The sequence below is a fragment of the Leptonychotes weddellii genome, chromosome 8, assembly GCF_054177405.1.
Source record: "Leptonychotes weddellii isolate Sample4059 chromosome 8, ASM5417740v2, whole genome shotgun sequence".
NCBI classification, from domain to species: domain Eukaryota; kingdom Metazoa; phylum Chordata; class Mammalia; order Carnivora; family Phocidae; genus Leptonychotes; species Leptonychotes weddellii.
Window position 1 is genome coordinate 78785998 of NC_138376.1, and position 27519 is coordinate 78813516.

Sequence of the window (27519 nt, forward strand, 5' to 3'; positions counted from 1 at the left end):
GGTTAGCCTGGTGATGGGTATTAAAGAGGGCATGTTCTGCATGGAGTACTGGGTGTTATGCATAAACAATGAATCATGGAACACTACATCTAAAACTAATGATGTAATGTATGGGGATTAACATAACAATAAAAAAATTTTTTAAAAAAGAAAAAAAACAGATCTTCATTGTATTCAAAATTATCTATAGTTATATTAAATATTTACAAAGTGGGGCATTTTTAAACCATTTCAGTTTTCCACTTGTTTTTAATAACACATAAAAAGACTTTCAAGAAAGTATGCATATGTACATGAAACTGAATTTTCTCCTATTATGTGGCAGGACTGTTACACACTATTGAATACTAAAGGGTTCAACACCAAAAAGGGAAAGAAAAGATTAAATCTGTTTAAAGAAAGAATTAAATCATTTTGGCAGTGTTAAACAGATATTCCAATGACAATATCCACATATAAAAGCTAATTAATTTGGGTCCTCTAATTGGATCTTATTCACACTTAATGCATGAATAATCTACCAATTAACAAGGTAAGTAACATGAGCATTTCCCCCACTTTGGTCTACCAACGACAAAAGAACAGAAGTCATCCCAAAAAGTTTTCCACACACAATCTAGAAAACACATCATTCCTGCTGAAGTACTCACCACTGAAGGGTACCTATGACTTCAGCGATTTGAGTCCTGTCTTCTTTCATGCTGCTAGTCTTAAAGAAATGCCTGTCACGCTGGCAAAGGCCCATGCTGTATTTGTGTTGCCAAATCATTTGAAAGTAGACTGTGCAGTTGCAGGCAAGGTCAAAGAAGGCATGTGCATGTGGTGTCACCCCCCCAGGTTTCTGTTAGGCATGGGCCTTCTGTCGCCTCCAAGTTAACCACCAGGCTCACTTCAATTTGTAAGACAGCAGACAGGAAGCAGGAACCCTGCATGTTTCATTTTTGTTGAGGATGACAGCAGAAGCATCTGGCTTTCAGGGGTATCAGAGATAGTAATTCAGTGTGTGGGCCAAGGCCCCACAGCAGGCAGCAAGGGGAGAAGGGGGGCTTCACTACAGTAGTTCCTCAAGGTGGTTGGAAAGTCATTGTTTGGAGATACAGTCTCAAGTCTGATTCTGGGAAGTCCTTAATGCCCACTAAGAAAGTCCTTTTCTGCCTGCTCCAGCAGGAGTGGGCTTTACCGAACCAGAGGTACCTATGTGACTCATCTTCTGGACTTTTTGTTTCTTCGTATCCCCACTCTCTCCTGCTTCTTAAAAAAACTACCTCTCAATGACACCTGGGTGGCTCAGTCATTAAGCGTCTGCCTTCGGCTCAGGTCATGATCCCAGCGTCCTGGGATGGAGCCCCACATTGGGCTCCCTGCTCAGCAGGGAGCCTGCCTCTCCTTCTCCCACTCCCCCTGCTTGTGTTCCTTCTCTCGCTTTGTCTCACTCTGTCAAATAAATAAATAAAATCTTAAAAAAAAAAACCTACCTCTCCAATCATTCCCAATGGCATACACATTTGCTATAATACCCTCTGTACTACAAAAAGAATAAAGAGAAACTTTCTCTTGACTTCAAACTTCTCACAGCTAACATCCCTTCTCTGTTCCCCTTCTTAAATATAATTCTTTAAAAAATTACCCTTACATCTGCATATATTTTCAACCCATTCCAACCTGACTGACCTCACATCACTGAAACTGCTCTGTGCAAGGTTGCTTACAAGCTCCATGTTGTCGAGTTAAGTGGCAGCCTGTCATTTGACCTCTCACACTTGGATTCCATTAGACATTCCTTTCTTGGAACTCTGTGCTTCTGTGACCACATTCTCCTGGTGTCATTCATCTTCTCTTCTCTTTATGGTCTGACCCTAAATGATTGCATCCATTCCCATAGCATTAAGTTCCATCTTTAAGTAGACAAGGCCCAGATTCCCACATCCAGGTCACAAACCCAATAGCCTAGGCAATGTGAAATTGTAGTATCTAAAATATAGCCTTAACTTTACCCCCCAAATTTGATTGCGTTACGTATCAAATCACATTTAAACCAAATGGTTCCTCTGCTCAAAACAACCCACTGAACATGGAATAAAATCCAGTATCTGCCTCCTGCTCTAATTCATCTTTTATTCCTCCATATCACCTTTCCCCAACCACAGTGAGCTCCTTTCATCTCTGTGGGCATATGGAGTTTTCGTACTTCCGACCTTCACAAGGGCTATTGTCCCTGCCGGAGATATGCTTTCTTCCTAGTCTTTGAATGACTTCTTCTTTCTCTTCCTTCCGGGCCAAATGGAAACATCATTTCTTCAGAGAGATCATCCCTGGTACTATATAACACTGTTTCATTGGAAATTGAGTTCCAAACAACTCACTTCCACTGCTTTGGTACACAGCCTCTTTGGAAGTTGGAGACTATTACATACAGCCCCAGAAGTTTACCATTATGCACCTCATGATTTCTTCTCTTCCTTGGTCCTCCATTCCCCCTGATTACATGAGTCTTTCTTACCACCAAAATCTGCTCTCAGAGCAAACATACTCAGTGTTGTGGCTTACTTCTTCCCTTAAAAAAAAAGAGAGAGAGAGAGAGAAGAGAGAAAGCTTTGTCTCTAAGTGTCTTATCAAATGTGCCTTCCCAAGTAAGAGGAAAATTTTTGTGAAACGGAGGAAGAGTACTGTTTGATTCCCAGGACCTTTCCCAACACCCAGGAAAGCACACTGTTAGGATTCCCTTTACTTCACTTCCCATTGTGCCACATCAAATGCCAAGAGAAGATTTTTTTTTATGACTTTAAGTCATGTCATCTTCAACATATTACCATAGATTTCCTGAACTGCTCAAAGAAAATAGTATAATACTCAGACATACTTACTAAATCCATCTGTAAGGCTTGAAGGAGGCTAGTGAATATACCAAACACAAAAAAACCCCACAATATCTGCTTGCAAGCATGAGAACTAACCTGTCCTTCCCTGCCCATACCCAAGGCCAGAGTATGGTCTCACAATTGAGTGGCATTTCACACTAGCAGCAAACAAGCTGTCTTCATAGACCCAAATAGGCACCAGGGCAAGAGCAGTATGTCAGTGGTCACCCATGAAGGGATTTCAACTGGACTGACATTTAGATTTGTCAAAAAGACCATCAAAAAATCAAACTTCAAAATATATTGTTGCCTATATTTTTATTGTATATTTTATTAAATTCTGAAGCTAATAATATTAAGACCAAGTACCCAAGCAATAACCCAAGATCATAAAACAAATCAATGTGGAAACGATTTCATTTACATGAATCGAAGCAACAGGCAACTTTCAGACACATAAATAGCTGAGGCCTGTCTTTAGCTGTAGTAATATCGAAATGATTCCCACTGCCCTTAAAATGTGGGCTTTATACATAGCCCCCCCAAAAGAAAACCAAAACAAACCCAATACTTGCATCCAAATCAACAGAAAGCAACTGTTATAAGACTCTTTCATATCGCATTTATACCTCCACCCTCAACGAGTGATTTTCATTGCCAGTTAGAACAAAGCAACAGTTCTACGAGATTGACAATGCACTACAATTGCATATTGCATTAACTTTATTTTTTCAAAAGATTTATTTGAGAGAGAGAGAGAACAAGCAGGGGGAGCAGCAGGCAGAGAGAGAGGGAGAAGCAGACTCTCCACTCAGTGGGGAGCCCACCATGGGGCTCGATCCCAGGACCCTGGGATCAGGACCTGAGCTGAAGGCAGACGCTTTACCGACTGAGCTACCCAGGCGCCCCTACTGCATTAGCTTTAATTAAGCCATCAGAATTTACTTCAGGACTACTTATATGCCATTTGTTGACCAGCTTCGCAGAGGAGGAAAAAAAAAAAATCACATTTACTAATAAAACTATTCTTTTGCCAAAAGAATGAAAAATCTTGTTTCAGAAGAGACACACTGGACAATCAGAGTCATACAACGAGCTTAGCCACTTCTCTACTCAGCTGTTGTGAGACATTTCTTTCCCCACACTCCTCCTGCCTCTCGGAGGAGCCCACCTCAAGGCGCGCTTACCACCACAGTACGGCCACCTACCACGATGGCAGCAGCCCGCCACAGGGGGCTGCACACAGTAGGCACGAAGTCCTATGGCTTCTGCCACCAAATTATAGTAAACACTAGGAGTCACACAGCAGCAGAGATAAAATTTTAGAGATGTCATTCCAACCAGAGCCATGTTAAGCTGTTGGATTCCAGGATGCTTGCAGTGAAATTGGTTGTCCTCTAAATGGTTTCCTCTAAAAATGTAATTGCTTTGTTCTGAGTTCAGAAAGGCATGTGGGGGAGCATGGTGGGGGGAGAGCATGATTTCCATCCCCTACTGTTGCCACAGATTCCAACTGCAAGTGCAAGGGCTGGTGAAACAATAAAGTCATCGTCTTTTATCTCAATGCCAGATAGATTCTTTCCTTGGCTTCCAGACAAAATTCACTAATTATAATTATCTTCGGAGCTGGCAGTGGCCACTATCTAAAACCCTGTAAATGTTCCAGGGAAGCCCTGTGGAGCTGGTGTTTGTGTCAAGCTGGGCAGGTGACTGTCCCCCTAACCGCTGTGGTGTCATTTCACTCACACAGAGGCAAGTACACAGGTGATGCCAAAGCACGACGGGGAAGTAACCGCAGTGGAAACTCACATATTACAAAACACATGTGCAATTCCTATTTGGCATATTTCATGAAACCGAAGTTGACATTGTACAGCTTAAGAAAGTTTTTGTACTGAACACCACCATGTTAAAAGAGCACTGGGTTGTTATGCACAGACACCCTGTTTGCAATATATAATTTTAACTATTCTGATCTATTATTAGCCATGTGAGATTCATGTGAGCTTAAATATTTATATTGAGAACCCTTGCAACATCTATAGTGCCATCTGTAACAATTTTATTTAGGGTTTCTGATAACATTTTTCCCCTCATTCTGCTTGAATCCATCCCTGTTTCCTTCGTTATTCTCTTTTTAAAAATCTTATTAAAGTAGAATTTAATCATATGCCCAGATGTATTGAAAAGAATATTGTTTAACATAATTTTATGACAATTTCAGATGGAGAATATAAGAAAGGTTTGGATTAATTTATACACACAATTTTTGTGTTTAGGTCATCAAAATGAGCAAATTTTACATACCTCCTTCAAACTGTGGAGTTTCTCTGTGTATAAACTACCTTGAGGAATTATGGAAACCCAGGTTTTAAATGTTTGTCTCTTAGTTTAGGTTTCACCTACACATAATTGTTTTAAATTAAACAGGAAAGAGAGTTTATGTCATACATTTATGCTTTACAAATTGATAACAAGTATACCTTTCAGTTGTCCAAGGTCACACAACTAGTAAATGAAGGATCCTGGACTTGTCACGGTGTCTCTTAACTACAGTCTGTAACATTCCCCTGCCACCCCAAGTGTCCTGCATTAGCAGTGATTCACCATTTTTCAGAAATATTAAGAAAGGCAGGGGCACCTGGGTGGCTCAGTGGGTTAAGCATCTGCCTTCGACTCAGGTCATGATCTCAGGGTCCTGGAATCGAGCCCCATGTCAGGCTCCCTGCTCAGCAGAGAGCCTGCTTCTCCCTCTCCCTCTGCTGTTCCCCCTGCTTATGCTCTCTTTGTCAAATAAGTAAAATATTTAACAAAAAAAAGGAGAAAACTAAAAAAAAAAAAATGTTAAAAAAAGGCAAACCAATTTAAACACCTCCCCCCACACAAACACACATTTTCCAGATTTTTTTAATTGATGAGCTAGTAGCTGCAACTGATGTGAAGACATTGTGATGGAGTTGTCTCTGTCATGCAGTGAAGGGTGCAGGTAAAGAGAAGGAGGACAAAGAGAAAGCGTCACAGAGACTGGCGTTCCTGAGGTCAGAACTCTCCAGTCCTCAGGTGGAGGTTATAAAGGCAGGACCCAAATCCCTGTCAGCTGCAACACACCTAGCACCCCACCCCACCCCCATCTCCAACTGTACTGACTGGGAATAGTGCCAGAATAGCCCTTGCAGTGGGCTGTGTTCAAGCAGAACACATCTGACCCATCCAGCGCCCCTCAAGAGCATGGAAGAGAATCCAGATTTTCGATGCCAATGAAAGATCACAGAAGTTAGCAGAGAAAGAGAGGCTTATAAACAAGCTGGAAAAGCCAATAAGTCTTGTGGTTGCAATGAGGGGATGACATAGTAGGAGACAGATAATGGTCTGTGTGATTAGAGAAATAGCAGGAACCATGACTTTTCCTTGGATGCCAGCATGGAGGGCTGCCCATACCCCAGGCCCAAATACATCAACGTCCATGTTAGAGAAATAGCATGCACAAGTTACAGGAACCAGATATCCTCCCTGATGCGGTTTTTATACCCCAGGATTAATTCCAGGAAGGAGGAGAGAGAAAATTCTGAACTGATAGAATACACCAATAACTGACATTTTGTTTTTCTGCCATCAGGCAAAATAGAGGTACAAAATAGAGAATAAAGTTGTTATAGATGAATAAGGTTGCAAGAACCTTTAAATACTTGAAACTGTGTAACAAAGCCCTACGCAAGGGGGAAAGTATTAAATAATTTCAAAAAAAAAGAAAGAAAGAAATGGGCATTTTCTCCTCAGAATTTTACATCAGAGCCATTACATCTCAAATGTGGAGAATTAAAATCCTTAATTCTCAAAGGAACGATAACTCTTTGAGAGCATTTTGTAAAACATACTATATCCACATTTCTTGTCCTCAATCCTAATTTCTTGCTGTTTAATGAAACATCTAGGTTTCTAAACTGACTTTCTTCCATGGACCAAGTTTTAGGCAGAACCTCAGTTAAGACTTCTGAGACATGTGAAACTAATTTGTTCTTCTAGATTTCTGTGAAGAAGATCAATGTTCTAGTGTTGGCATGTGAAAGCAGGGAGAGACACTTGCCACCTTAATATTACAACATGTGCCTCCCTCAACCTTATAAGAGAATATGTTTTAAAAAAAAAACCCTAAGTAGAGATGGAGGTTTGGGGAAATATAACCCATCCATAGATAATACAATACAAAATATGACAGTGAAACATAAGTCATGGTTATTTTTTCCTGCCAAAGTGTAAACTTTATAGATATTTTTATCAAGAGAAAACAAAAATTGGAGTCAACCCATGATTGCCATCTTGTGGAGAGATCCAGCACTATCTTGCCAGAATTTTTGTCCCTCGGGTTAAGTTAGAATAAAAACGCCTCCAGAGATTCCTCAGGCACTCCTTCCATTATTTAATAATCCTTGCTGCAAATAAGCTCTGCCTCATAGCTGACCCAAATCCCCCAGGTTATCTCCCGGAGATACGGGGAAGAACTGCCACCTCTTATTGAGCTGTAATGCTTTACATGCTCGGCCAAGTTATTAAATCACACCTGTGACTTTACTCTTCCAGGTTAAAAAATGCCACACTATCTGACATTTCCACCAAATTCCTATGTTCCAGCACTTGCAACTGCCAAACTTCCTAAAACTTGGTCTGTGTTTCATGGCTTGGGTCATTTCTATGCTTGTTTACTCACTTCATGAAGTTTTTAAGGCATCTGAATGGCCTGTCCTTTGAGAACACCCCTGAGAATTTCTGCAGGGGCCAGTACTGGGTCTGAAGGTTCTACAGCTTCCATCTCTCTTGAAGGAACGCTCAGAGTCCAGGAAAAGCCCTTATACTCCAGCACCTCCGGCCAGTTGCCAAGGGAACCAAATCATACTATGGATGTTCCAGATTCTCTCTCATGCACACAGTTAAATATGCCAACTTAGTCCACTATAAATGTATTCTAAAAATAATTATGAGACCTCCAAATACTGGACAATTTTCCCTTTGCTTGATTACCACCGTCTACAATCTAACTCTGTTTTATCACAAGTATTGTGAAAAATACTCTTCTTCCCGTACACACATCTTCCACAAATGGAGAGCCAGCAAATCCTGACAGCTCTACTTTCAAAATAAATCAAACATGACCATTTCTCCCTTACTCCTATTACCCAGAATGAAGTCCAAGCCAACATCATGCCTTGCTTAAATTTTTGCAGTAGACTTCTAGCCAGCATTCCTTGTTCTACTCAGTCCTCTCTGCAGTCTACTCAACACAGAAGCCAGAATGACCCAGCCAAGGCACAAGTTAGATCGTGGCACTCCCTGCCTTGCTCCAAACTCTCTCATGACTCCTAGAACAGACTTGGAATATGAAAATCTTTGCAAGGACTTACATGGCCCTCACCAAATGGCCCCCATTCTCTCTACCTCATCCCTTACACTCTTTCCTGAGTTCACTCTGCCCCAGCCACACTGGCCTTCCTGCTACTCCTCACACAGTCAAACCTGCTCCTGCCTTAGGGCCTTTGCTTTTACTGTGCCTTCTCTATAGAATGCTCTCCCCCTCAATATGCTCATGGCTCACTCTCTCATGACCTTCAGGTCTTCTCTCAAAAGTCACCTTTTAAGCAAGGCCTTCCCTGGAAATTCTAGATAAAATGCCATCCCTTCTCCCATTTAATATCTTCTTTTGTTTTATTTTTATTCCTTAGTATTCATAACCTACTAGCAAATATTTTTCTTGTTTATCATCTATACTAGCTTTCTATTGTTATCCTAACAAATTACCACAAATTTAGCAACTTAAAACAACATAAATTTATCATCTCACGGTTCTGTAGATCACAAGTCCAGTGGGCTTCTCTGCTCCAGCTCTCACAGGGCTGAAATCAAAATGTTGGCAGGCTGGGCTCTTCGAAGGAGACTCTAGGAAGAAACTGCTTTCAAATTTATTCAAGCTGTTGGCAGAATTCAGTGCCACGGGGTTATTTAAATGAAACCCCATTTCCTTTTCAGTTGTCAGCTTCAAAGTCTTCCTCATCCTGAAGTCCTTGGCTTATGCCCCCCTCACTTCAAATTCAAAGCCAAGTAGAAGGTCTAGCTCTTCTCAGGCATCCAATCCCTTTACTGATCCCTTCAAGCCTCATCATTCCAGCTTTCCTTTTCTGCCACATTGCTGACTCCAGGTGAAGAAAGTCCTCTGCTTCTCAAGGTTCACAGGATTAGTTTGGGCCCACCTGGATAATCCAGGCTATTCTCCCTATTTTAAAACCCTTAATCGTAATTACATCAGCCAAGTCCCTCCACAGCAGGATCTAGATTCAGGTTTGATTCAATAACCATGTGATGGGCATCTTGGGGGACGGTCTTTAGACGTCTGCCTACCATATTGTCAGATTATCCTGATAGAATATAAATTCCAGAAAAGCAGGATTTTTTTAGTTTAATGCAGCACAGTATCTCCAGCATCTAAAAACAGGGCCTGAGACAAAGTAGACAAACAACCAATAAACCTTGGATGAATGCATCTAGTTTAAGGGTTTTTCTTAATTCCAGTATAGTTAACATACAGTGTTAAATTAATTTCAGATGTACAATATAGTGATTCAGCAATTCTATATGTTGCTCAACATCCAAGAACTCTTAATGTGAAGATGTGAACTCTGCAAAATGATATGTAAAAAATAGATAGCATGCATCCACATGCATACTTTTTTTTCGTAGAGGTGGATCCATATTTTTCATCAAATTTTTAAAATAGCTGTACCTTCCAATTTGCCTGGAATGATCTTCATTTATGCCTCTTCACTTATAATAATTAATTATTCATTGGACCCCACTTACCCTCTCAAAGTGTCCAGGTTTGTATGATAAATTTCATGATTATCTTAGGTTCTCAAAAATGTCTATGGTCCAACAAAAGTTTAAACTCTTCTGATCTCTTCAAGCCTTTATGTAGGGCTGTATTTAAACTTATACAAACAGAAGGCTATTGTTTTCTCATAAAATATGCATCCGCTCCCTTGAAAACACAGGTGAAGGACTTTTATAATTAAAGACCAACAAGTGGATCCTGACAAAACCCACCAATTAACTATCTCAACAAAATACCATATCGCCTCAGGTTATAAATATGAGAAATGGCAATGGGTATAAAAACAAATATGTGACACTGAGAATTTGGCCACACTGCCTTAGATGTGATACTCTGTCCCACCTGTTCAGTGAGATAACAAAGCACTTTGTGTACTCTAACATTTCTTGGAAATACTTGCACTACAGAATTCTTGGTCTAGAAGATACTTATGATAAGACCTCAACCATTTTAAGTGTATTCATGCCATGTATATGACATAAGAAATATAGAATATTTAATAATTACACTTTAAAGCTGGATACATGGAAAATATTTCAGATGACCCAAAGCCTTTCCTTTATTTCTAGTACAGTGTATTGGGGAAGATTCAGTTTGGTTAGGGAATCTAATGAGGTTTTTTTTTTTTTTTTTACTTGTTTTTCTTCATTTGCTCCTTTCATAAAAATTTTGGGTTTATTCACTTTCTCTTAAGAAATTTGATTGTGACCTTACTCCTGATCACCAATTCCATCTGCAAAATTATGGGCCAATAATGGCCTCTGTTGAGAAAATTGTCTAAATGATTAAGGAGTTAAGGGACTTTGTATAGCTTTATAAATATGCCTTCCCTCCACTACCCCACCCAAAAAACTTCATTTGGAGACTTTTTTTTCAAACTTATATTAAATGCAAATTGTTTCTAATCAGCTACTCAAAGCAAGGAATCTGTGCGTGTTATGTTTTAGCTGTAAAAAAATGCATCTGCTGAGATTATAAATTCTATTTCAAGTTACATTAACAGAGCAAGTTACCCCAGGAAGAATTCTGAATGAAATAAACATGTCCCTCACTTCAAGCACATGATTCCTATAACACCTTCTTTTCTTCTTAGTCCTCTTGCCCCTCTGATATGGTTGTAGTTTACCTATACGTGCCTCTAGACACCCTTTTCCCCTTCTTGGTCACAATCAATCCACACTCCATATTAGAGACCCCAGATGAGCATTTACCCATTTTCAGTGTTCTAAGGGTGCAGCCCTAAATTCCTCTACCTAAAACTAACCAACCCATGGGATTGAGAAGACACACCATTTTTTATTTATTTATTTATTTGACAGAGAGAGACACAGTGAGAGAGGGAACACAAGCAGGGGGAGTGGGAGAGGGAGAAGCAGGCTTCCCGCGGAGCAGGGAGCCTGATGTGGGGCTCGATCCCAAGACCCTGTGATCATGACCTGAGCCAAAGGCAGACGCTTAATGACTGAGCCACCCAGGCGCCCCAAGACACACCATTTTTGAGGAGGAAAAAAAACTCTTCACAGTGTGAATCCCAAGATGTAGAATTCTGAGTGGGTTAAGCCCACACGTGGCCAAGACAGCTTTGCAATCCTCTGTTATGTGGTAGTTAGTACCAGGTCTAGAGGTCTCCAAAGGTGACCTGAAGTAGCTTTAAAACACAAAGAAACTGAAAGAGAATAATTCAGGTTTTCATCTGCGCCTCAACACATTTTCTTCAAAAGCAACTGCTGAGGAATAATAACATCACAGGCAGGGGCAAAATGCTGTCGGTCTTGTAAACTGTGGGTGGCGTCTCTGCTCCAGGATGATCTGCTGACCAGTAAGCTCATCAGGAATGCATCACCCATGATGGGCATTAAGGAGGGCATGTGATGTGATGAGCACTGGGTGTTATACACAACTGATAAATTATTGAACACTACATCTGAAACTAATGATGTACTTTTACTATATGTCGGCTAATTGAATTTAAATTAAAAAAAAAAAAAAAAGGAATGCATCATCCAAACCTGGCCTAACCCAGTCCTTCTCTCCTTTTCTCCACACCAACCTTTTCTAATTGTGGTAAAATATATATAACATAAAATTTACCATTTTCACCACTTTTAAGTGTACAATTCTGTGACATTAAGCTCATTCACTTTGTTTTGCTACCATCACCACCATCCATCCACAGAACTTTTTTCATCTGGCAAAACCAAAATTCTGCACCCATTAAACAATCGTTCCCCATTCCACCCTACCCACTCACATTTACCTTCTTAAATTAACTTAATTTAAAACTTCTGTTTCTAAAATTGGTGGAGGATTGGTGGATAAGAATATATTCCTAGTATGTATATCTTTTCCTACTGAAAATGGCCTTCTAAAATAAGCTTAATTTACCACAGTCTATTACCATTTCAGTCAGGAATATTTTATTTTCCAACCTGAACTCAAATCTTTAGGGAATGAAAACAGATTTAAAAAAAGAGAGAGAACTACACCAACTGCTTCATGTACCTGTGGAAAGGTAGGATTACATGTGAGGCTTAAAAACACAAAAATAATCCAAACATCTTTAACACCATGTAAGACACTCTCCGCCATTTCCAGTTTTGCCTTTGTTTCCCTCCACTCTAATGGATGTCAACAGAGGGGTGGGGTCCCCCAAGGGGCAGCTGGTATGGCTGGAGACAATTTGGGGTGTCACAACTCAGGAATGCTACTGTAATCTATTGGGTAGTTGCCAAGGAAGCTGTCAAACATCCTACAATACACAGGACAGACCCCACAATAAAATTTTCTGACACCAAGTATCAATAGAATCAAAGTTGAGAAACCCTGATGTACTCCATATCTATTCCTTCCATATGTTCAGTAACATAAAATCTTCAATTTGTAAGCCACTCATCTGGTGGTCTCACCATGAAAGGATTGAAATTTCTCCCTAGTTTCAATTTTTAAAACTATCCAGGAAGGACTCTAATCAGACTTATTTGAGTCAATTGTCAATCAATTGCAGTCAGGATGGGAGGGGTCACAGGCAGGTAGGGCCCAGGATGGTCTCTCAAAGCCCCCTTCTTTGTTTTTTGTTTTTTTTGTTCTGTTTTTAAAGATTGTATTTATTTATTTGAGAGAGAGACAGAGAGAGACAATGAGAGGGGAGGAGAGGGAGAAACAGGTTCCCAGCTGAGCAAGGAGCCCAACGCTGGACTCGATCCCAGGACCCTGGGATCATGACCTGAGCCAAAAGCAGACACTTAACCAACTGAGCCACCCAGGTGCCCCAAAGCCCCCTTCCTTGTATAGATGCTGTTCTCAGAAAGGGAAAATTGCAATGAGCTGGGTAAATATTCCAAAGAGTGTGTACCACAAAGTAGAACTTTCTTGTTGTAATTTTTTTTAAAGAAACTCCTTTGTGTTTGCTCTTTCTGTGGCAAATTTTCTAAGATGGAAAAATCTATAACTGGAGTAGTTACCATACTTAGGTGGGGTTTTTTTTTTTTTTTTTTTTTTGGTAACCAGCTAAATGTTTAATCATCTAGTTTTAAGCAGAAATCATTTGCCCAAAATATAAATTAATTCAAGTAATGAGATATGCAAAACAGAGAGAGAAAAGCATAGATATTTATAAGGTTCACTTTTGAAATTGGCAAAAATAATGAATCTTTATGTCTGCAGTGATAAAGTTGGACTCCTCTCCTCTTAGTTTCTCCATCTTCTGTTAGATTTCTTGCAGATCCACTGAAATTAGATGTCAGTGTAAATTATGGTACAGGCAGACTTACTAGCCAAGGCTATGAAGGGTAGACACATAAAAACAAGGTGCTATTGAATGTAATTGCTTCTGATCTTAAAATTCTTAAGTGACAAAATTGATGCTGATGTGGTATTTGCATCAGGTAGTCCCTTTAATTGACACTGACTCAGTTGAGGACTTTTTTTTTTTTCTGAGTGGTTTTATTTTTTTCTTCCTAATTCTTAAGTTCCAGAACAGGAAAGTCAGCAATTTATAAGTTGGATAAATCTGAGAAGTGAATAACAGTAGGTAGAGGAACTGGAGATCTCCAAATTTTTTCCACAGCCCATGGCCCTATAAAGTCTGAAGTGAGAAAATGAATCCAAGTGAAGAGCATTTGGAGATAATACTTGGAAGGAAGTTAGCTCTTTCTTGAACCTTGCTAAATTAGAAAGAAAGCCCCATTTGCAAACATTTCCATTCTTGTCTATTTCAATAAGGAGAAAGATGAAAAAGCATGACCCACAGGGCTCCTGGAGGAAGGAGATGTATGGTTTTGTCTGCTCATTTAAATACTTAACAAGCCACAGGGAAAAAAGAAGACATCCCATTCCACTGCCCATAACATATGTCAGTAAGTCATAAAAATAAATCATGCCGTGGATGGCTTGTGAACAGTGCTCAGCCTCCTGCGAGACATTAGCGCTTGTTCTTGAGCCAAAAAAGCAAACAGTCCAACTGTCTATCTAATATTTGTTCTTCCTCTGCCATGAAAAACAGTTTCCAGAAAACAGAGAGGATAATTAGTTAATTCTTACCCTGACTCTATGGCAAAGTTATAATGTTCTCTCTAATAATTTTATCCTATAGAACTTCTTTGAATTAAAGGAGGATATTTTGGTAATATTTTTAGGTTTAGCAAAACTATAACATCTGAAAGAAATGATAAGAAGCTACTTTATACTTTATATGAATCAAATTAATAAATATTGCCTGAAGATGAAGGTCTTTGGGAATCTAATATTGAGTATTAGGCTATTTGTTGGATGAAAAAATAGTGAATGGGATTTTTTTTCTCCTGCTCTATCATGCTTAAATTTGACTATAACTATAGAAAAATGTGTTTTCAAATATTTCCAAAAATCGATGTAACTGGCTATTTGGGGAAATATTTGTTAAGACTGAAGTATAGTATCAAAGCCAGAAAATTAGTTTTATGTAAGAAACTGGAAACTTCAAAGCAGTTGTTTTTCCGCCCAAGTTTTCCTGATAGTGTAGCTCAACTACAAGAAATTTTTTGTCTGTCCCCACTCAAAGTATGATCAATGTTACACATGATCCATTTCACTGAGCCTCTAGTCTGATGAGGAATATAGGTAAGAGGGGCAAAAATTAGGTAGGCGGAGATGAAATCAAGTTACACTAAAAAAAAAGACACAATATTGTTTGGCTGGAGAGCTCACTGTAGCCCCCTAACCACCACTGCACCCCTCCCTACCCCCAATTATTCCTGGAAGTCTTCAGGAAAGGTCCCATATGATGTCCTGATCATCAAGGGGCATCGGATTTTTCCTCCTCCCCTGTTCCCAGTCTCTTGAGAATATGTTTAAAGTCTATGTAGCCTAGTCTGGTGCCTGACATTTCTGACACAGAAGGCACTCCACAGCATCCAAGCCCCACAAAATAGTAAGCCAACAATTGGGTGATATTTCCAAGGCAATGCTTTACCCCAAGCCTGTCTCAACTGCTGATGCATCATGTAACCTGTTGACAATGAGGGCTCTGACTTCTGTGCCATGTGATACTGTGTACAACTTCCAAAGGTATCAGCAGCATGTCTCACAGATGGTGGTGCCTCCAATGCTTGTTCTGCTGGGCCTGGAAACCAGCTGCTACTATGGCCTGGTCTTGCCAACATGAGGACTGCATCATTTCTGGGGAAACAGACCAGTTCTACACTGCAGCTTTGCTATGTTCTCTGGAGTGCCTGAACACACAGAATCATGCTGGGTTTTGCCCACAGTTGCAATGATGTCCTCTCCCCCATGTGTGGTACTGTTATGTCTGTACCAAAATGGAGTTGTTTCGTATTTCAAGAAGCAGTAGGGAAGGCACATAGCTGACTGACATCTTATTATGCCTCACCACCAACCTGAGCGTTATTATTAGAGCAAACTTTGAGACACTGACTCTCCATTGAGAAATCTATTTTTCCCATGAAGTTCCCTTATCTGCGATGGGATAAATGCAAGTTGACTTCTAGTGGTTTCTGTGCCAGAACACCATGTCTGAAACCCTGTGGGAAACATAGCTTAGGCTTTATCCACAAGACCTGAAGCAAATGCTCCTTGCTCCACTTTAAATTCAATATTTTAAATTTTAAAAATATATCCTCTTTGCTAACAAAAACTGAAGGACTCATAAATGAAGGAGGAGAAGGAGAAGAAGAAGAAGAAGAGGAAAAGGAGGAGGAGGAGGAGGAAGAAGAAACCCCACTAAACAAAAGGAAAAGTGAAGAACAAAGTCTCAATGCAGGAACAATGGAATCCTGAGCTCCTTGAAATCAAGTGTGTTTAAACCAACAATATCCTCATAATTTTCCCTCCACCATTCTCTCTCTCTTTCACACACATACACACACACACACACACACACACACACATTTGGCTACACTCATCCAACATCATTTCTAAGCATGCCTGGTATCTATCTCTTATTTTTTTTTTTCATTGTGGGTATTTTTGGTACCTTCAATGATAACCAGCTATGGCTTTTTCCTATTTTTCATCCTCTCTCTTTTCCCATTCAAATAACAGCTTTCACTTCATTAGTCTCCTTGCAAGGTACAGACACCCTACTAAACTATTAGGAAATAAGATATAAAATGCTTCAAAGTAACTTCAAAGTCATAAAATAATCACAACAAAGAAATTAAAATTTTATACATCAAAGAATTCCACATACTTAATCACTAAAATGAGAAAAGGAAGGGGCTGAGATCTTTTTTTGGAAGTGAGAGGATTTCTCAATGTGAAAATTCTCCTTCAAGAATAATGGAAGATAAAGCAATTATGTTTTAAAGGACACAGATGTAAATAGGAAATAGGATGTGTTGTTTGCATTTGTTTCTTTGGGCTAGCTATTTTTCCCCCACTATATATATATGCAGAATTAAGGTCTTAAGAGTGCACACCTCCACCTTCCTTCTCTAAAAATATCTGCTTCCGCTATAGCCGCTTAAATCAGGCATGCATTTTGCTACACAGGATGGCTCAAGCACAACTAAAATACTGAGCGTTCAGTGGCCTGAGATGGGTGTCCTCTTTCCGCAAGGTATAATACAGCTTCTTCAAACTGATAATTGTCACCAGAAGGAATTCATATTAGAACCTTAATCTTGCTCCAAAATTCTCTTGGTAAAAACCTATAATTTGTGCAACCTGATGTATCTGTCAGGAACAGATATATTAGCCTCACCTGCTCCTGACAGAGGACACTCGCCTATTCTGTTTTTGTCTCCTGCTTCAATGATTAGTACTCTTTCCATCATCTCTTTTCACTCTGCTTCAAACATCCTACTGCTGTCATTTATCTAAAAGCTGAATACTTACAAGAAAATGTGGTTCATGCTGCACTTGAGCTTCCTTTGGGATTCTCACCACCAAAACTGAATCCTTCTCTTTTCTCTCTTTCTCTCCTCCTTTTTTTAATCTTATCACCTCAGTTATATTAAATTTTCCAGCAAGCTTAGTGATCACAGTTAAGAAACTGATACCAAAAGATAAATAGCAAACAAAGCATTCCCAGGAGGCCCAATGTCGTAGGACCCCTAAGCTCAATGCCAATTTAACTCCAATTGGAACAGTGGCCTCACTATGGAAAACTGAAACAAGTCCACAGGGTCAAATCCACTCCCAATTACCAACCAGTGACTAAACTAACATTTTTCGTAGAGCAATTTACTCTCTGTCATGGACCTTTGCCAAAGGCCAGACTAAAAAAACCCAAAAAAACTGACAACATCTTTAATGTTTAAATTCAGGTCTGTTTAGCCATCAGTAATGGATGTACTGTTGCAGAGGAACCAAGGAATAAGCTTCAAGAAGGGGAAGAGGGAAGAAAGGAGAATGGCAGGTAAAGGAAGAAAAATTGCCCTTTTGACCAGCTACCTAAAGAAAGAAATCAGTGAGCTCTACTAACTTAAAAAAAAAAAAAAATTCCCTGAGACAGGACTGAAAAAAAAAACTAAACCATAAAAAAATCAATATTTAAAGAGAATCAACCCAAATTATTTGATTCTTTTAAAAAAAAACCTGAATTCAATGGAAAAGGTACAATTTCAATTCTGTAAATACATTCTAGTATATTTTTCTTTTGTTTACAACTGCAAAAATTTTAGGTCACTTCTTCACTTGCTATCACATTCAATCCTTTCATAATCCTAGGAAGCAAATTCCAACAAAAATGGACAACCAAGACATAAAATATATTTGCTAATTATCTGTCACAAAATAGGACACAAAGGTGGCTCAATAAACAAAGTGTTACATTGAACCTTAATAAAAACTGTTCTATATAGAACATCTAAAACACTATTGAAGGCTGTGCTCTTTCAGGCAGCAAATGTAACAGGAGATAGTCAGTGATGGAACCAACAGTGGGGAGAAGGACTGAGTGCCCTCCTTGAAGAAATTAATTCTCCTCACATGGAAATAACTACAGTATCTAAATGTCACTCAATGGTATATAAGCTTCACTGGCCCATAAAAATATCACTTTCCTATGAGTGAAAAACAGGATTAAGATCAAAGAATAGAGGCTATATTTTTAGAAGTTGGAGATAAATTATTTAAAAATATGTCAGTTGAATAAGCTGCATCAGAAAAAGAGAGAAAGGTTCTTACTTATTCTTTGTTTGAAATACACGTGTTTTATTATGCACCATACATTTTCAAATATTAATTTCATTTCCACACTTTTAGCTATTTAGAATTAGTGAAAATTAGATACTTCTTTGATATAATCTAAATTTTTGCCGATTCTCTGGCCTAGTTTTCACATTTCAAGTAAATAAGGTTAGGACTTTAATAAATAATCTTGGGACTTCTGGTAAATGAACGAAATAAAAAGGAGTTTCAATTATGTAAGACATTCTTTGACGATGTGATTATAGGTCATAAGAAGGGCAGCACTGCCTGATGAAAGGCAAAGCTTTTGAAGTCAGACCTGGTTTGAGTTCTCTGTGCACCACTACCTGTGTGGGCATGACCAAGTCAGAGCTCTTTTCTGAGACTTATTTTCCTATAAAACTTAAATAATAATTCCTACCTTGCAGGATAGTTTAAGGATTAGAGATAACGTGCCAGGTGGCCAACAAAATGCCTGGCACTGAGTTGGACTCTTACAGGATAATAAAGAATAGTTCTGATCATCATCGTCTTATTTTAAGATTGTGTTCTACAAAAGTTAAAGCCAAATTCTGATTGCTTGACTTAGTTGATTAAATGCAAAATTAGACAGAAGGATGTTGCTTTTATTAACTCTTAGAACTAAGTGATGTTTGGAATGTGTTGTCATCACCACATCATCAATTCAGAGCCATTAAAAATCAGCATCTGTCAGCACTTCAAACACACAGGTGCCACCCCTCCCAATCTGTTTAATTGACACAGACAAATAAATTTTAAGATTTAATAAGCCTCAAGATTCACTGGTTAAGATGGCACACACTGGGCAATGCTGAGTTCACTAAATCAAGGGCGTGTGAACTGTTGAGCTATATTCTCATGGTTTTATACATCTTCTGTCACATAATAGGTCAATAACTGTTTATTGTTGAATTAACTAGAAGCAGGAATTGAAAACTATGAGTATTAGAAACATGTACATTGCATTTCATTCCTTCATATTAACTAATTGCTTTATTCTTAGTATTTCATGGATTCAACAATCAACAAATATTTACAAATTCTTGCTATGTGTAAGGCACTGAGCCAGACACTAGAGATATGGAAGTGAACAAGCTAGACAAAGTCTTAAATGAGATAATGCAGACAAATAGAACAGTACCTAGCACATAATAGGCTAGGTAAGGTGACAGAGTAGTAGAGAGGTCCATGCCTGCCTCCTTCTCTGTCATGCTCTCCCCCCTCCCATACATATATGGCACACACATGCCTAAAAATTTTTAACATCACACTCCTTTACCCAGAAATTTATAAGAAAAAAATAAACATGTGTTGAAGTATCTTTGCTTTTATTTTATTTTTTTCCTCAAACTCTGGGTTATCCAAAAATAGCCTTCCAGACTAATGAAAAAGCAGTTGCTGTCATCAAAGAATCTCTAAGAATCTTCAGACTTTCTGTAAATTGGCAGCATTCTGCTCACGCTGTTTAGTTTCCACAGAAATGAGTCTTTGTTACAAGGTTTCATGAAGAAAGCAGTAGTTTGCTAAAAAACCATTACTTTTGTTTTACTTGAGACCTAGTTAAGCCTGATTTGGAAAGAACAAAGCCTGAGTTTCCAAAACCACTGTTGGGCCACTGCAAGACAGACTCCTTCCTACCGAGTGATGGCCAAAGGCCCCCCACGCGGCTGCTGAAGGGTATCGATGCACACTATAGATCTCTGCCCATCGTTTGTCCTGTCCTATGTAGTTGAATAAAGACAAAGCTACTTTGTGGAAAGATCAGCATCCAGCACAATGAAAACATAATCCCTTCTCATGAGCATGCCCTGGGAAGCAGTACAGGGTTAAGTAAGTGTGTGAGCTCAGGAGGCAGAAAAACCTGACTCTAAAACTGGGCATCAGCTCTCTATTGATAATAATATTAATAGCTACCATTTATTGTGTGCTTCCAAGTTCCAGACATTGTACTAAGTGCTTTATATTCATTATCTTACTGACATACCAGAAACACTGCCAGTGTATACCAATGAGTAGAGCTGCTTTACCAATTGGCACTTTGTTGGGGAGAACATTTGTCTGCACTCTTGCTGTTTCCTTCCTCCTGAAGGGATTTCATTAACTTTGTCCTCCAGCCCTCTTTCCATTGCCTCATTTAACCCTGGGGATGGATGGCATATCTGGTTGGTGAATTTAGTTGGGAAAAATGAGAATTCAAGGCCAAATGCCTGCCCTTATTTGCTCTCAGGAATGAACTCACCAACATAGAGCCTATATTCTACTCTGTTCTGTCATGCCCTAACTCTTACAAAACACGACCTCCATTTGGAGAGGCATACCTGGGCCAGCAGGACTATGCCTGAGGTTTCTTCTTAAAAAGTTCAATTGCCCACAGAAAGAAGCCACATTCTAATATGTCAGCTACAAACATGGTATTTTGATTTTCCACTAGCTGACATCTTGGCTTCCTTCCCAACTGGTTCAGAATTTGAAAAAGAAGTAGTGATAATTTAGAGGACATTCTCTATATTTATACAATATTTCAGTGTCTTAATTTTCTTATTTCTAAAGTGAGGAAAACAGTACTCATTTCATAGAGTCATTATAACCATACACAATATAATACCTATAAAGTAAAAGGCACATAGTAGGCACAGATTAAATATTAGCAATTATAATTAATGATATTACTGTCACTATTATTTTTATTATTTCACCAAATGGCCTACCAGATCTATTCCTCTCCTAATAGTCTACAGATTTCTGTTAATATTAAAGTTACTTTAGGGGGAACCTGGGTGCCTCACTCAGTTAAGCATCTGACTCTTGATTTCAGGTCAGATCATGATCTCAGTGTCCTAAGGTCAAGCCCCGTGTCAGACTCTACACTCAGCAGGGAATCTGCTTGAGATTCTCTCTCTCTCCCTCTGCCCTTTCCCCCACTCACGCGCGCATGTGTGCATGCTCTCTCTCTAAAATAAATAAATAAATCTTATAAATAAATAAATAAATAATCAATCAATCTTTGAGCAAGTCACTTTCTGAGACTCAAAAATGGTAATAACAATAATATCTGGACCAAAGCATTTACCTGAGAATTACATATGAGAAAACATGTTTAGTGCTTAGCACAATGTCTGGCATATAAGTGCTCAGTAAATTAATAGTATTATCACTATTAATGTTTTATTTTTATTATGATTCACCTCTTTCTTCTCATTCTCATCCCTGCTGTGTCTATTGTGTAACAGTATTTAATTTAATCTGGTTTCTCATAAGCAACATATGTATTTTTTCTTACCCCTGTATGGTTGTTTTCTTCATTTAAATCCCCAAAATCCACTCTCCATCTGTCTAACTTTAATAAAGTATAGCATTGCCCTTTTCTTCCAGGCAAGAAATGAAGAATGCTTGCTCCAAAGAAAAGACAATAGCAAATCATATATCCTATAGTGTTAGACTTTGGCAATGCAGCTCACATGCCAACCAGATGCTTTCTATTACATTATGACCACCAACACCCAACAAATATTGAATAAAGAAAGAAAAATATATAAAATATATACAGACATCAAGTATAAAAAAGGCAAAGTAATTCAGAAAGCCAAGTTTCCTCTCTCATTTCATCAGTGCAACTTCTCTAAGGTCTTGACATTTAAAGCATTTTCTAGACTGAGCTTTAACCCAGTGCTAGAGGCAGAACAGCTTTGCATTTCCTTCTGATAAGTAGAAAGGATAATGAATATTTTCAAGTCTCAATATGGTCAGTATGAGCTATAGCACGTACACAAACACACAGAAAAGGAAAGCGTGTTTTCTCTGAATTGAATTGAACTAAAGGACATGTATATTTAGCAGTTCTGTAGAAAGTACACTAAATCTTCAAAACACACACAGGGAAATAAATATCCTATCAATCCTGACTCTGAAAAAGATTTGAATTCAAGCTGAAGGTTTTGTTAGGATTTCAACACTATAAAGTCGTGTTGGTCTTCAATGATACACATTCAATTGGAGATCATATCATCCAAGTTGATTTTTCCACTTAAAAGTACAAAAATTTTAAGCAAATTGGAAAAACTTATGTTCTCAGTGTAAGACCATTTCCATGGCATCAATCATAGTTTCCATTACTATGAATACTTTGTGTTTGCTTCAAAGAGTTATTTTAAATATATACATATTACCACCTTCAATAAACTCAAACTCTGTGACAATACATATTTGAGGAATTGATTCATCATTGCCTGGTAAATTGTGCTGGATTATAATCACAGGAAGTTCATTCTATTCTAATTATAAAAAAGTCTTTAGAAACCAAGTAAAAAATAACATGATATAAAACTTAATACCTCCATGTTTAGACATTTTGAAAACAGATTGGTTAGTTACATCACCTTAATTTGTTCAGTTTTTCCCTGTCATTGCTGTCTCCTCAAAGAAAACAGTAGACATACCTCTTAACAGTCTACAGAAATAACTGTTAGATTCTCTTTGTAGGTCAGAGGAAAACTATCTGGAAATAAGCCGACAGGTTTTTTTTTTCTTTTTCCTCAAATTGATTCTGTCCCTGAAATGACCTAAAAACAATTTTTCCTATATTAAAGACTGAACAATATTCTCTAAATATCTGGGTGGGATTTTTCTTTAATGTTAAAAAATAATTCTAAAGTTTATTTGGGAGAATAAACAGGTTATAAATATAACTAATTTAAATATAAATTTTAAAATTTAAGTAATAATGGTACACTTTGCTTAATAGACATTAAATCTCTTATACAGCTATAGGAATTAAAACCAGTAGATACCAGACCAAAGGGAAGATAATGCAACATAGTATATATACTCAAAACACATTGTAATATATAAAAAGTTAAATACACAGTAAGTTAAACAGCAGTATCAGTAAAAATATTGATTCTTTCACTTTGATAAATTAAGGGGAAAAAATGTTTATATATTTACCTCACCTCAGACACCAAAAAAATTTCACATGACTTAAAAGTTTAAACATATAAAATCAAGCCAGCAAAAAAATAAAAAAGATGTATGTGAAACTTTAGGGTTTTTTTAAGATTTTATTTATTTATTTGACAGAGAGACACAGCAAGAGAGGGAACACAAGCAGAGGGAGTGGGAGAGGGAGAAGCAGGCTTCCCGCTGAGCAGGGAGCCCAATGTGGGTCTCAATCCCAGGGCCCCGGGGTCATGACCAGAGCCGAAGGCAGATGCTTAATGACTGAGCCACCCAGGCACCCCTATGTGAAGCTTTCTATGTCAATTTCCACTCCTGGCTATGACAGCATAATTAGTCTTAGACAGGCTCTCCTACCATAAATAGCTTAAAACTTGGCAAAACGTATGAAGTAGTTGTCCAAAATGATTAGATCTGCAAAGCAGGAAAATGTGATCCCTAATCAAGGAAAACAAAAACAGTCAATAGGAATGGAAGTAGGCAAGATTATCCACATTCGAGATTACCCAGTTGTTAGAATATTACTATGTTCAAAAACATAGAGTGAATAAATAGGTCTCAAAAAAGAAATTTTAAAAAGAACTAAATGAAAATTCTAGAGCTACAAGATACAATGTGTGAAATGAAAAATGCAATGGATGGGCAAAAAATTAGATTGTAGACTTCACAATAAAAGGTTAGTGAACATGAAGAAAGATCAACAGAAATTATTCAATCTAAAAACGAAGAAAAAATAGCGAAAGAGAGCATAATTGACTCATTGATTATGCATCCTAATATATATATACCCAATTTTGACAGGAATGTGATAACATTCATGGTTTTAAGTTGCATTTCTCTAATGGCTGATGATGTTAAAATCTCTTCATGTGCTTGTGATCTGTATGTCATCTTTCAACAGATGTCTCTTCATGTCATTCACCTATTTTCTATGTAGATTGTTTGGTGTTTTACTGTTGACTATTGACAATTCTTGATATATTATATATAGATGCTAGTGCTTTGTCAGGTATGTGATTTGCAAACACTTTCTCCCATTAAACACTTTGTCTTTTTATCCTTTTACTAGGATCTTTTGCAGAGCAAAATATACTTGATTGTGATGAAGCCTCATTTATCAACTTTTCCTTTCATAAACTGTGCTTTTAGTGTCAAGTTAAAGAACTCTTTGCTGACCCCTAAATACTGAAGATTTTCTGTCTTGAAAAGTTTTATAACTTTACATTGTACATTTAAGTTCATGATCCATTTGAGTCAATACTTGTATAAGGTGTGAAACCTAAGTGAAGTTTCACTTTTTGGCCTACAGATGTCCAATCACCCTAGCATCAACTGTTGAAAAAGCTATCTTTCCTTCATTGTATTGGTTATACACATTTGCCAAATATTAATTGGTACTTCTTATGGGTCAATTTCTGAGTCCTCTCTTGACCTATCCCTCACCAATATCACCCAGTCTTGATTACTATAGCAATATAATGAGTGTTAAAGTCAGGCATGTTGATTTCTTCCACTTAATTCTTTTTCAAAATTGTTTTAGCTATTCTAGTCCCTTTGCCTTTCCATATTAATTTTAGAACAATCTTGCCTATATCTACCAAAACAAATTGCTGGGATTTTGGTTAAGAAATGCATTGAATCTGTATACCAATTTGTGAAGAGGTGACATCTTAACTATATTGAGTCTTCCAATCAATCCATGAACACAGTTTTCTCTCCATTTATTTAGGTCTTTGATTTCTTCTATCAGCGTTTATAGTTTTCAGCATCTATGTCCTGTACATATTTTGTTAGATTTATACCTATTTCATTTTCTTTGAGCAATTGTAAGTGGTATTGTATTTTTTTGTAAGTGGTATTGTATTTTTAATTATTGTGTACACATGTTCATTGCTAGTGTATAGAAATACAATTAATTTGTATGCTCATTTTGTATCCTTTACCTTTACTAATTCAATTCTAATTCCTTGGGATTCTCTGTATAGACATACATATTATTTAAAAATAAGGACAGATGGGCGCCTGGGTGGCTCAGTTGGTTAAGCGACTGCCTTCGGCTCAGGTCATGATCCTGGAGTCCCAGGATCGAGTCCCGCATAGGGCTCCCTGCTCGGCAGGGAGTCTGCTTCTCCCTCTGACCCTCCCCCCTCTCATGCTCTCTCTCTCTCATTCTCTCTCTCAAATAAATAAATAAAATCTTTAAAAAATAAATAAATAAATAAATAAAAATAAACATAAGGACAGCTTATTTCTTCCTTTTTAATACGTATGCCTTATATTTCCTTTTCTTGTCTTATTGAACTGGCTGGAACTTCTACCATATGGTAAATTAAACTGGTGATAGCAGAAATCCTGGTCTTGTTCTAGACCTTAGGGAGGAAGTATTCAATCTTCATCATAAGGTATAATGTTAGTTATAGGTCCTATGTAGATGCTTAATAAAGTTGAGGAAAATTGCCTCTAGTCCTTTTTTTTTTTTTTGAGAGTTTTTAGTCATGAATGAGTGTTTAATTTTGTCAATTGCTTTTCCTGAATCAATGATATGACCATATGATTTTCTTTACCAGCCTGTTCATGTGATAGATTACATCATTTGATTTTCAAACTGATCCAGTCTTATAACCCTAGAATAACCCCATTTGGTCTTGGTCTATAACTACTTTATATACTGGTGAATTCTACTTGCTAAAATCTTCTTAAAAATTTTTATATTTATATGCATGAGAGATATTGGTCAGTAGTTTCTTCTTAAAATTTTTTGTACTTTTTTTTACCTGGTTTGGTAACAAGATAATACTACCTACATAAAATTAGTTGGGCAGCGTCCCCTATTCTTCTCTTTTCTGGAATAGATTATGTAGAATTGGTGCTAATTCTCCTTTAAATATTTGATAGAATTGTCCAGTGAAACCATCTGGGCCTTAAAAAATCCTTTTTCAATTTTTTTTTTAATTTCCAATTCAATTTCCTTTATATTTATAGAGATATCCACATTATCTATTTGATACTGGATGAGTTATGATAGTTTGTATTTCTCAAGAAGTTGATTGATTTCATCTTGTCAAATCTATGTTTGTAAAGTTGTTCATAGTATTTATTACCTTAGAATTGTTTTTGATATTTATAGGGTTTGCAGCAATAACTCCTGTTTTATTCCTGATATTGGTATTTTTTTCCCTTTTCTTTGACAATCGTGACAGAGCTTCATCAATTTTATTGATCTTGTCAGAGGACCAACTCTTCATTTTGTTGACATTTTCTATTATTTTTCTGTTTTAATAAAAATTTTATTAATTTCTGCTCTTATATATATTATTTCCTTCCTTCTGCTTGCTTTCAGTTTTTTTGCTCTTCCTTTTCTAGGACGTTTAGGTAGGAAGTATAGATTACTAATTTGAGACAATTTTCCTTTCTAATATATACATTTAGTGCCATAGATTTCCTTCTCAGCACCACTTTAGGTTGTGCCTCTCAAATTTTGATATGTCGTATTTTTTAATGTGCTGTATTTTCATTTTCATTCAGTTCAATATATTTTTATTTTCCTTAAAACTTTCTTCTTAAAGTCTTAAAGCTTTCTCCCTGAACCAAGGATTATTTATGTATGTATGTTATGTTTTAAGTATGCTTTTTAGTTTCCAAGTGTTTGGAGACTTCCCTATTATCTTTCTGTTATTGAATTCTAGTTTGATTCCATTGTGGATGGAGAAAACACTCTATGATTTCAATTCCTTCACATTTGTTGAGGTTTATTTAATGTCCTAAGATATTGTCCATCTTGTATATGTTCCATGGGCACTTGAAAAAATGTGTATTTTGTTGTTGATGGATAATTAGGTCTTGTTGATGTTTCTGTTGAATTTTTCTATATCTTTGCTGAATTTTTGTCTAGCTCTATCATTTTAAGAGAGGGATACCTAAGTCTCCAACTGTAATTGTGGATTTGTCTATTCGTTTTTTCAGTTCTATCTTTTTTGCTTCATATATCGTGTGGCTTTATTATTTGGTGTTAAACATTAGGATTGCTATGTTTTCTTGATGGATTGGTCCTTTTATCATTGTGTAATATCCCCCATCTCTAGCAATTTTACTTTTTGTTCTGAAGTATACTTTATCTAATATTAATATAGTCAATCCTGCTTTCCTTGGTTAATGTTTGCATGACATATCTTTTTCTATCCT